Genomic DNA, 12,596 nt, shown 5'->3' with positions numbered 1-12,596 from the left:
ATCTCTTTCAAATTGCTCAGGGGCTACAATAAAAAATAGCGACCGGCTATCTTCAGGAGCAGAATACAACGCATTTCCACAGATGCAGCCACGCACACTCCCAAATTCTCTGGAAAGCCCTCCCGGCGTGCTGCTGCAGGAGATGCACACGGGCTGGTTCAGCCCGCAGCGACGCAGCAGCGTCTCCGTCCCCTGCCCGCGGCGAGGCTGCCGGGGCCGCTGCCGTCACTAACTGCCGTCGCTGCCGCTTGAGCTACGACTTCCCCGTGTAGGAAAGCAAGGCTGATGAATCCAGGCGTGCAAAAGGAAATATGCCTCCCAGGGCTGAGCATTAGCGTGAGAGAAAATTGCTTAATAACTTACTTCATTGCATAACTCTTAATTTGCAGAACGCAGAGCAGTATTCCCGTCACTGCTCGTGTGCCTGTCGAGCTGAAGTACTGTTTTCCCTACGCAGTTGCCAAGAAGAAAATCAAATTAATACATTTACTTTCAATTTACACATAATTCTGGATGTAAAGCTGTAGTTAAAAAAAAGTAGGTTTGGGGTTTTGTTTTGTGTTTAATGAGGTCTGTTGGCCCAGTGCTGCTCTCACGAAAGTCACTGGAAGATTTATCATTTTGTCATTGGATTTAATGAGATCTGCGTTTCACCTTGGAAGCGTCTGAGACAAACTTGCCCTTTTAATCTGTTACCACAGCTGGATATACAATTTGCATATGCTGAAAATGCAGGACTGAATTCAAGCCCTGCTGTCACTCTGGGGTGACGGCCACATCCGACCGGGTGGATCGGGCGGTGGCTTCTGCCAGCGCTGCCGGGCTGTGGCGGTCGTGCGGCACGACGGGCACGAGAGATGCTGGAAGTGCGGCGGGAGGGTGAGGCTTAAAGGGTGAAATTTGGAAATAAAGGTGCAGGAGTTGGAGCACCAGGACAATTCTCCGTGTTTGTGATGCCTTTGCCTGCTACGGACAGGGTTTTATAGCTCCAGAGGAGAGTAAGGGGATTTTTGTGAAGACGTGATGATATACCAAAAGCTTCTTTCTGTTACGAAGTGAAGATTGATTGCTGTCTGGAAAGTGAGCTTTCAACACCGGAAGGTATATGTCGTTCAAAGTTTAACATGAGTCCTTACTAATTTCTTTACAGCCTCTTTTCCTAAGACAGTGCGGCTTCCTCGCTCTGCCGCCGTTCCCTCCCGCGCTGCCTGCCCTTGCCAGCCCACCTCCTCCTGTTCCCCTTCCCCGGCCAGCCCCTGGCTCGGCTCCGCTCACGCTCGATGGGAAAGCAGTTTCCACTAACTTGGCTGAAAAACTGCGGGGATCAGAGCTTGCCTTTGTGCTCGTATGGCTTCACGTAAGATAAGACCCTATTTACCACCTTCTTGGCCATCTTTAAATTGCCCGAACCTCCTTTGTTGCCTGCAAGTGCCAGCAAATCTGTTGTCCATCGTGATGGGATGCTGCCTTGTGCAAAATTAGGCTTTCCCCCGGACCAATATGAAACTGCTCACCGTATAACATCGAGTGGACTTATAAATGAAGGATACTTAAAAATACTGGCTGTCATTATAATTCTGCAGAAACTACAGGGTTGATTTTGGCCCACTGTGTTCAGAACAACCCCGTAACACTACATTTGACGTGAGGAAGGAGTGTTACCAGCACACCTGGTTCGGGGGAATCTGACACTGCAGCAATGGCTTGGAAAAGGTCAATAGAAAAGGACAAGCATTTCCCTAAATAACCATAGATTGCAACAGTGCTGGCATCAGTCACACTTAGAGGATTTAATTAGCAAAGATAAGTGATGTGGGATTTTTCATGTTTGTAGTTTTAACATTTTATTTTATTTTATTTTATTTTATTTTATTTTATTTTATTTTGTTTTATTTTTTTATTTTATTATTTAATTTTATTTCATTTTATTTCATTTTATTTTGTTATTTTATTTTTTTACGTCTCCTCTCCAGTCTCTCTTTCTGTCTTACATGTCCTTTGCTGTTGTGTGTCAGGAGCTGCCCGGAGCTCTGCTTGGTTTGGGAGGGCCACGGCACCGCGGTGCAGTGGGGTATCTTGGTATGCACACGTCTAAAGTCACCTGGTTTTTAAAGAATGCAAAGCTGTCCTGGCCACCAGGGATCTCCCATCAGGCAGACCAAAAACACTTGAACTGGTGAGTGTTTCGGTCTGGAGTCAGTAGTTCAACATGGTAACATGGGTTTTGAATAAATGTGAATATGAATAAATCTGAGCAAGTCATGTTAAAAAAAAACCCAACCCAAACCAAACCAAACCCAAATCCCAACTTCTCAATAACTTTGAAAGGAAAAGGGAGAAATTTTGTATGAGAGAACTTGTGGAGCCGAAGAGCTGGTTGCACACTTCAGTTAGAAGGTTCCGGGCTACCACTGGCGGGTAAGCTGTGCAAACCAGGGAACCCCCTTCTTCCAAACGCACGAGCGTTGCTCTGGGGACAGAAATGCCAGAGAGCCTCGGATGTAGTATTTGGTTGTCACATCAAATCTGTTCATGCGTTCCTAATTCCTGCCTCACCATAATAGCTAGTGGCCACTTATTTTAACGAAAGAGTGTCATTTCTTTGCAAAGACAGCCCAAATATTGAATAGAGGGATTGTATGTCTCTAGAGAGGAAATGAATTAAATTCCAGGTTCATCCAGGAAGGATGGAGTCCTGCACTCCTGCTCAAACCCTGGGCGATCTGGAGCAAACCCAGGCATCGATTCACCGAGGGCTTGCTTGATTTATGGTGTACTTCCATGCAACAAAATACCTGTTTTTCATTTACTTTCCTCTCTCAGGGTCTCCTGGAGAAGTACTGACACTGGGACCGATACTGCTGAGGGCTGCCGCACAGTTTGCATGCTCACCCCCTCCCTGGTTTGAAGGGGTTTCCACAGCAGTTAAGCCTCTGATTGGGATGGTCAGAAACGACTGTGAACACGATCGTACTCACTTTGTGGTATTTCCTCTGTTGCTTACATTGTGCTTTCTTATGTCCTGAAAAAAGAAAGGGGATGTGCATGATAATTAAAGTAAATTAGCCCAGTGTAATGTAAACAAAAGAAAAAAGTTGAAAGAGTCAAGTGAGATTGAACAGAATTTGTCTTTTGTGTCACCTTACCCCTGGTTACAATAGAAAAGTCATTTATGGGCCTGGGGTCCTTTAATTCTTCCCGATGGGAGTCAGAGCATTAATTATGCTTTGTATTCATATTTTATTTTTTATACACACTGGCATTATTCACTGGAATTTATTCCGAAGGTCAAACTAAAGCTGAGGGAATCTGCTAATGTAACCGTTGCAGGTGACTTGCTTTGCTTTCAGCAAATTCAGAGATAAGTGGTCTTATGAATATTGCATGAAAACACCTCTAGTAATGGCTTTTAAATGATTTACGTTTGAAAAAACAGCAGAGTTTAGCAAAAGAACAGTGTTACCTACAGAGGAAGCCAGCTCAGCAGCGCAGGCCCCTCGGTCATGGTGCTCCTGCAGCTCCAGCGCAGCAGCCCCCGGACGCAGGGGGTACAGCAGAGCATCCCTCCCCGCGGGACGAGCTGCCCAGCCCCAGGGGCTTTGCCATCCCAATCCAGCAGATGATGATTTGATGCTCCAGAAAGCCTTTCCCTTCCAAGGAAGGAGCTGTTAGTGTGTGAAGATTCACACTAAGTTTGCATAACTCAGGTTGTGAAGACCGGCAGTACCGAGCACAGCAGCGGCGCTGACCGTGCGCTCTCATTTCCCAACATTCGACTTCCAGCTGTTTACTCTCTATTTAGGCCTATTAATGAAGAGAAATAAATTACGTATTGGGTCTGGCACCAACTCCCAAATTCCCGTGAAATACTGCTCTTGGCATTTGAGTGATTCGCATCAGTGCGGCGGGCGCCGGGTGGAACCCAGGCTTTGGGTACAGACCCCCGGCGCCGGGTCTGCCTTTGCAGCTGCGGGGTTCGGTCTGAGCAGCACCCGGGGTGTCTCTGCCCGTTTACCCAGCTGCTAGAAGCAAACGGTAGTGCTGCCTTCCTGCAGAGACTCGCAGATTTTTAGGCAAGAAGGGATCATTATAGTAAAGGTCAGGCTAGCTAATATAGTGTAGGCTGGAGGGCATCAGCCCATTTTTCCTGTGTTTGAGTAAAATGCATTTTAAAAAGCAATCAGCTCTTGATTTGGAGAACTCCGGTGCTTTAGTTGGAAGACTGTTTCAGTAACGAATCGCCCTCAGTCTTGCAGGTGAGCTTATTCACTGCAGTAGTGTTCTCCTGAGTGCTTCTCATGAAAAGCGCTGTCGCAGCATATAATACTCCAAAAGTATTCTTGCAACAGATCGGTACATTTTAAATTATATTCCCCTCACTTGTGTGGAGATTGTGCAAAGAGGCTTTTTCTTCTCTCCCATTTTGTTTGCAAGTGATTTTGAGAGAGTCCTAAAGTCTCTAACTGCTGAGTGCCCACATCCTGCTCGGTTTAGCTGCTTCTGAGAGCTTACGAATCTTCACGTGGTTATGCCATTGTAACAAGCTAGGTAAAAGTTCCTCCTTTTGTCAAAGAAATGCTGAGACTCAATTACATGGATTTAAGGTCAGCTTAGGTCCCCCAGGTCAGAGCAGAGGTAAGCCAGCAGGCTGGTTTATCTCCCCGCTGAGCCCAGCCCTCCTCGGGCCATCCGCGGAGAAGGTGGGGATGCTCTGCAAGTACCGCTTGGCTTTATGGGGCTGCGCTTCTGGGTTGATGGTGGTGGTCATAAAATATGCATGCAGCAGCATGATTCACGGCGTCTGGTGCTAAAACGGGAACGGGGAGCGGCGAGGAGCAGCCTGCAGTACACGGCATTCCCCTTTGCCGTCCCGAGCGGCTTCCCGGCCCTTCCTTGCCAGGGTAAGGCATGTTTCTTTTAAAAAAAGTTCAAGCAGATGAAAATGCTGGGTCCCTTCCTTCCGCCAGAGATAGCAGCAGTAATGAGTCACACTGTCCTGAAGGACCTGAGCGGACACCAACGGCTCTGCTCAAGGAGGGCTGGAAGTCCCGCTGTGTTTTTACATGGCATGCGAGGGTTCCCCCAGGTGCTTTGGGGTCCATCCTTTGTCTCCTGTTCCCTGGCCGTATTCCCCTCCAGCGGTGCCTCCTGCACCCCCAGGAGCAACCACGGCATCCCCCGGGCTGCCTGCACAGGCAACGGCTCCGCTGGCTTCAGTGGGCTGCTGACCCGCTCCCTTGCAGCGGCGGGGGGACTCGGGGTGCAGCCTCAGCGCGTATCCTGCTGAGCTCTCAAAAGGGCATTGCCCGCATCCCACCGTTTTTCCCCTGAGCAAAACGGAGCAGCCCAAGGCAGCGCGTCGGGTAGCGGGACACCGGCAAAGCGCTCTGTGACGGGCTTCTGAAGGGGAAACAGCATTGCAATTGCAGATCTCCACTGAGCTAAACGGAAAGAGGATTGAAATACAATTTTGATCTCAAATCTGTGACAAAGACTTTTAACAGACTGTTAATTATTTTAACGTTAGAAAGTCCTTTCTGTTTTGTCCGTGGGACGAATTTGATCCAGTGTAATACGACAGCTCACGGCAGATGGGTCTTCTCTTTGATGCCAGAAACAACCCCATGCACTTCGTGTTCTTTCTTCAGAGAAGTATCTCGGGGGTTCGGGCCGAGCCCCGGGAGGTGCTGCTGCGCCTCTCGGGTGAGCCCAGGGGGGGCTCGGGCTGCCCGGGCGTGCTCTGCCCCCCTGCCTCGGGCGGGTTTTCAGACACCCCGAGGGTTTTTTAGCAGTATCACCACTTCGATGCTTTAGAGGTCTGGTTTCTTTCTCGCAGGCTTTTAAATGTTCTAGTCAAACTGACTTTTTCGCCTGTTTCTGTTGGCTCGGGTTGATGCACTACAGTGTCATTTGCTGAAGTGCTGCGACTGGAGTCGATAAAGCCCTTGTTTGAACACATCAAATGCAATACAGTGCAAAGAACTGGAAAAGATCACATCTCCAGATATTTTAAACCGGGCTCCCAAAATACTTTTGACCTCAATTTCTCTGTCTTAAGCTCCAGCCTGTAAAATTAGGGGAAGATAAAATCTGTTTGCCTCCCAGGGATTTGGTAAAAACCAATTAGCTTTTATAAAGTACTCTGATAACATAATGACAGGCGTGACAGAGGAACATGAGGGGAAATTTATAGTTTTCTGTCTGGAATAAAGTTTGTGTTATGTGCAATAAATAAAGCCCGGGGCAAGACATTGAACAGGAAGGGACAAAAGCAGTGAAGAAAATGCTGCACAAAAAACCAGGAGTGGGGAAAAAACTGTCACGGGGTCTTATAATTAAAAATGACATTGTACTCCTGTAGGGAGAGGAGGGGGAGCAAAGCCAGGCTGCGTAAGCAAGTTCAGTTCTGGTGTTTTCTAATTAAGTGCTTAATTTCATGATGGTGTTAGGGTTATGCGCCAGATCCCACCTCCCTGGGGACGTGGTTCCCACCGCCCCCCCGCGAGGGCAGGTGTGGGGACCTGCACCCCTGCCCTCAGCACCCCCCGAATCCCGCCGGGACTCTGAACAAGCAACTTCCCACGTGCTTTACTGCCTTTTATCGGCGTAGCCCTTGTCCCATCGCGGGACAAGGAGCTGGAAGGAGTTTTCCAGGAAATATTCGGCGGCCGTGTCCTCAGCGGAGGGGATGCTGGGGGGCTGCTGGGCACCGGCGGCTGCGCTAAGCTATGATAGGCACCACCTGCAAACTCTCCCTGCTTAACCCTCGGTAAGTACCTAAGGAACAGACACAAATGGTTCTTTGTGGTTCTTTTTTTCTTTTCCCGTGCTTGACAAGTTTGAATGCACTGTCACAGTGGAAGCAGTCACAGTCCTCACGTTCCTGTGCCAAACCTTGAGTATGAGCAGCATGAAGGATTTAAACAAGTAAATAAATCAATAAGCTTCCCAGGAATGTATTGTACAAATTGTATATTTTCCTAATTTTTTTTTTGAAAAAATATTCCGCTCCAGCTTTTTTTTTTCCTTTTCTTTTTAAATGGATCACCTGCAGTGGACACTTAGCATCACCAATCTTTAATCATATCGGTTAAAATTGTCTGAATGATGAAGCAGCTGAAAACCGTCGACAGGACGTGCTGGCAGGTTAAATAACAGGGCTCTGGACTGAGCACGGAGACGGTAAATGCAGCGACCGACCCCGAGCAGTGCCAGGCAGCTGGAAGGCGGGAGCTCGGGCACCCGGGTACCCTGCGGACGGGCGCCCTGCCCTGCAGCCCCCTGGGCGAGCGGTTTGGGAGAGCAGAGACAGTCTTGTCTTGAGGGTGGGCAGCAGGAGCTGTCTTCTGGGGTTTTTTCTTAAATTAGGTGGCAATTGCAAGGACGCTTTCAGCTTTCTGTTAGTTACTGTGGTTTTCTGAGCGTGATGCTTTCGCTGACGGCCCCGCAGTGCTGCAGCTCTCCCGACGCTCGGCAGCGGCAGGGCCAGCAGAGACTCGCTGCGGCTGCACCGCAATTACTGCTTCCACTTGGCTCTGTTTTACTGTAAACTTATCCTTAAATCTTCTGTAAAATGTGATATTAGTTATTCGTGTGACATCGTTTCCTTGGGAATGCAAACAGAAGGTATTGAGTGCGGATAAAGGGAGCTGGGAGATGCTCTAAGAGAAACGTCTGCAGGAATATTTTGAGTAGCTTGAATCTACGCTGGAGGAGAGAGACTTTTGCACAGTCGTAAGGAAACACTCGCTAAGATTAATAATGAATCCCTTCAGCAATGGCTTAAGGAAACAGGGGTTTCCATACAATTTCTTCCACGGCCGGTGGACTTGACCGCCAGCATATAAACCCCACTACTTTTCAGCTGGTAAACTGAGGCATGATGTGTAAGATTCACTGCTTTCTATAGGCTTTGGAAATTGCATCCCAAAGGTGTGTTACACTGAGAGCCTGCCAGGCTGAGAAATGCTGAAAAACGCCTATTAGATATAAATTAAACATGGGAGGCTTAAGTTGAAGCATTGCTATTATGTTAAACTGAGCATGATTTGGAGGGAAGCCATGCCTTAAATCAGATAAAATGTAAATGGGCAGCTTCTCTGTCTCAAATTAAGTCGCTAAGATTAGTGCAGGTATCTGCTAACCAGCCGGCCTGTGCTCTTTCTCAAGCTGCTCTAAGATCAGGTTTTCAACTGTGTTTAGCCTGACCCGTTTTTCTGGATATTTGGATTCGGTTCCTGATCCTGACTTAAGACCAGAAGAGAAGAGATCAGGGATGGGGTGGTGGAGAGCAAGCAGGTTACAGCCTGGATGCATTAACGCTGGGAAAGATGTAGAGAAGCAGAATAAAGGATTTCCTGCAAAAAAGGATGACCCCTCCTCTTCCCCCTGCACAGCAGGTTTGGTCCCAGGAGAGAGCGCCGTTCTCCTGGGAGAGCAGCTCCTATGAAGAATTTTTTTTTTTTTTAATGTTTTGGAGGATTTAGTGCGTGTGTGTGATTTTTGCTCTGGGTGTGAGTGCCCCGACGCTGACCTGCCCCGGTGTGGGAAGGAGCCCGTCCTGGCTTTCTGGCTCCCAGCCTCGCAAACCACGGAGTGCTGCAGCCCAGAGAGCTCCCTTCACCCGTGAGTTCCAGCAATCCCACTTAGGACAGAGCCTAACTTCCACCACAAAGCTCAGGCTTTTTTTTTTTTCCCCTCCTCCCTGCAAACTTTTCGAAGAAGCCTGACCCGTGCCCAGATTCACATCCACTTCTCTCCCAGATTTTGGGAGCAAATAAAACTTTTCTCCGGAAAGGAGACCTAGGCTAGTTTATTTAAGACGTGATGGGAAGGGAATAATTTCCAGACTTGTCTGTGCTGACATTTCAAGCAGAAATAATTGGGTATATTTTTAGCTGCCTACATTCCAGCAGAAACAGAACTAACTGCACATTTTCTCAAGGTGTGAGTTTATTTGGGGAAGAATTAATGATTCAAGACTTCAAATAGGAAGCTCATAAAAGCCTACGAATGACCTAGGGTCGACTCTCTGGCACTGTAACTTTGAAAAAACACTTATAAAGGAAGTCAAAGAGCTGGAAACACACACACTTTTTTCTCTCTTTTAGACTCTGTGAATCTTTTTGTTCTGTCAAATGCCACTGCTGTGCCTTGCAAACTTTAGTGCGAGTGGAAGGGTTAAGGGGAGCGCAGGAGTCGGAGCCGCAGCAGGAACAGGAGGCATGACAGATAGATCGAAAATAACAGTCATCACAGCCTGATGCTGTTATATATTGGACAGGTTTTATTGCTGTGGAGGACACAAATGTTAGCCTTTAATGTAAAGAGCGGGTGTATCGGGAATCGAGGCGGCTCAGAGTGGGAATAACAGGGGGTAGAACGCAGGCACGTCCTTAGGGCCCTCGGTGGGGAGGGCTGGCGGCGGGTAAATGGAAACCAGAACGTGTATCTTTTTCACAAGGACTCCCTTACTTGCTGATCCCAACCTCAAAACCACATTCCCGTCCCCCTGCCTCAGCACATCCATGGAAACACCCGTATGTCCCATGCAGGCTTGTGCACAGCTGCTGCAGCATCCGCTGCAAGCCCCTGCCCTCGGCGGCATCCCCTCCCAAATCACGCTGATGGATGCGGTTCAGGAATCAAAACTGGAGAGCGGGAAGAAACTCTGTTTAGGGATGTATTTCATACGCAGTTATGTACGTGTGTGTGTGTGGTTTGGGTACGTACCCTAAACACTGCTGGAGAATGAAACAAATCCAGCTTTCCGCATTTATTTCGTTGTCACGAATGGGTGCATACGTGTAACTTCATGTCTGGAAAAATGGAGAGATGACCCAAAGCGGTGGGACAGAAGCTAATGACAAGGACGAGGTTACTCATGTCCAACTTCAGGAAACTGGGGCCTGTGCGACCCAAATGCATTTTTATTTGGCCAAATACAAAAGTCACATTTGGAAATGAGGGGTGTGGGAAACGCCTGCAGACTGGGAGCAGGGTTCAACACGGCGACACAAACTGGGCGACAGGAGTCTCTTGGCTCAAGGGGCTCAGGACGCCCAGGCACCAGCGGGCTGTCAGGCTGAAAGCGCTGAAGGGTACTACGCGTGCCGTAACAGACACCGGTGATATTTGTGGAGGTCACTTGCGGTCCTCCTTTCTTTAGCGGGACACAAGCTCTTGTAATGCACTCTTCTTAGTATGGCTTTAAAATATTCCAATAATATTTAATCTCATGCAAACTGCGGTTACATACCCCTTCTTTCTCCTGCGAGCGGCTGTTCGTTGTATGATCTCATTTAGCAGCTGGGGTATAATAGCGAATTACTATTCAGGCGGCCGTCCGCCTCCCTCGGCAATCCCTGCGCGGCACTGCTGCGCTTGGGCCAAGCCCCGGGGGGGTCCGAGGCATTGCTGGTCTCGGCGCTCGGAGCAGTGCCTTTACATGGGAGAAAAGCAGATGCTGTTTTGGGGTTCTCTCATCCATTACCCAGCCATGCCGTATGCTGTACCGCTTGATTTAATGTTCTGGAGGAATGCACAGCCCTCTTTATTAGACTGTGATTGCTGCTTAACTGCCAGGCTAGAGGGACCTCGACCTGGCGTTAGAAACAAAAGCCTTGCAGCAGGGCATATCCTTCTAGGTCTCCTGGGCGTTTGGTAAATAGCAGAATACAGATTAACCTTACAGAGTTTGAAGAGAAGGAAGCAGTGCAAGGGAAGGCTGGTGCTGGTGTTGCTGATAGAAATTGTCCAAAAGCGGACCACACTTTTAAAAAAAAAAAAACAAACCAATAGCTGCAGTTGCCAATCTGTATTAATGCTGCATAGTTCGTCTTAGCTTTTCCCCTTCCATTCATTCACTGCAAGAGCTTTTGTTCTAATACTAGAACATGTTATTTTTTTCCATTCTCATCTTCACTGCAGTATGTTGATTTAATTAGGGTATTTTTTTCAAGATTTGGTGGTGGAAGGAGACAAGACAAGCTGAAATGCTGTGACAGAGCAGATTTCTTTCATTCACTCCAGGGATGAGTACAATACAAAGCAGACAGTAGGACATTTTGGTTTTTTTAATTAAGACTAATTTACTGGAAGAAAAATATGCAGCGCAGTGACCGCTGCCACACTGCTCGGGGCTCCCGTCCTCCCCCAGGAGCAGTTAACCGCCTTCTTAAGCGATTTCTTTGGATCGGACATTAGGAAAAATTTCTTTCCTGAAAGAGCGGTCAGGCCTTGGAGCAGGCTGCCCAGGGAAGTGGTTGAGCCCCCATCCCTGGAGGTATTTAAAAGACGTGTAGATGAGGCGCTTAGGGACGTGGTGCCTAAGGGGCATGGGGGCTTGGGTTGATGGTTGGACTCGATGATCTTAGAGGTCTTTTCCAACCTTAATGGTTCTATGATTCTATGATTCTATGATTCTTGTACCCAGGGGTCCCATAACCATCTTTCAGGCTCTTCTCATTGTCTGTGTGCTTCCCTGCATCTTGGGGTCTCCTCAAGGTTGCTTGTCTTCACACTGAAACTGGAAAAACCTAAAAATGGAACATGAATAAAAACATGAAAAAACATAAAAATGGAACAGAACAGAATAGAATAGAATAGAACAGTTCAGTTGAAGGGACCTACAACCATCACTTAGTCCAACTGCCTGACCAATTCAGGTCAAAATACTAAAATACTTCTTTTTTTTGTTTGTTTTTTTAACTCATCATGACATCTTTGGAACAGGGAAAGAACAATCTCCAGAGGGTTTTTGTTGGCTTTTGGGTTTTTTCTTTGCTGGTTGGTTGATTGGTTGGTTGGTTGGTTGGTTGGTGGTAATTTTTGCTTTCTTCTGGGGCTTTTTTCCCTAAGGAAAATCCAGGTATTTCTTTACTAAGTTACTTCCTCTATTTTTTCTGCCTCTGCCAGGACTTGTTTTCTCCATGGGGAGAAGAACGAGCTGAAAGCAGGGATGTTTCCAGCCATCACTGAGGAATGAATCGGCTGCTCCCGCGGCAGAGGAGGGTGCTGGGGCTGGCAGGGCATGGGGGGAGCAGCCGCCAGCAGGGCAGGGGCTGCCCCAGGTCCCCATCCAGCGGAGTCCCATCTTTGGGACCTTCCTTATGACGGGAAGGGAAGAGAGCAACACGAAAAGAAATGGGATTCCCAGTTATCCGCTGGTGGGACTGCTCCCGCAGGTGCATTTCCAGGAGCCTGGCAGCTGCCCTTCCCCAGGGGAAGGTTATGGAGCGGGCAGGTCGCTGCTCTTTGCTGAGCCGCAGCCGGCAGCTCAGACCGTGGGAGAGAAGATGTTTTCCAGCCCCAGCAACAACTTCTGATAGCAACAGCATGTTATTGTCATGATTTACACTTGTTTTGTAGGAAAAATGGGGAAAATGCTGGTTTGCTAATAGCACAGATGGGAAATTTAGACTGTTTGAGTGCTTGTCTTCAGCTAATAGCCATTTATTCTCCGTAGAAAAAGACTTTTGCTGCATTTCTGCTTTAACTGTTTATCTGAAATGAAGATTGATTTCATGTTCTGATCAACACAGCCATATTTTTCTATAACTTGCCAGCTTTACCTGTGCATTTTGGTGAACTATTGC

This window comes from Calonectris borealis, chromosome 6 (assembly GCF_964195595.1).
Source record: "Calonectris borealis chromosome 6, bCalBor7.hap1.2, whole genome shotgun sequence".
Taxonomy (NCBI): domain Eukaryota; kingdom Metazoa; phylum Chordata; class Aves; order Procellariiformes; family Procellariidae; genus Calonectris; species Calonectris borealis.
Note: the sequence above shows the minus strand (reverse complement) of the source record.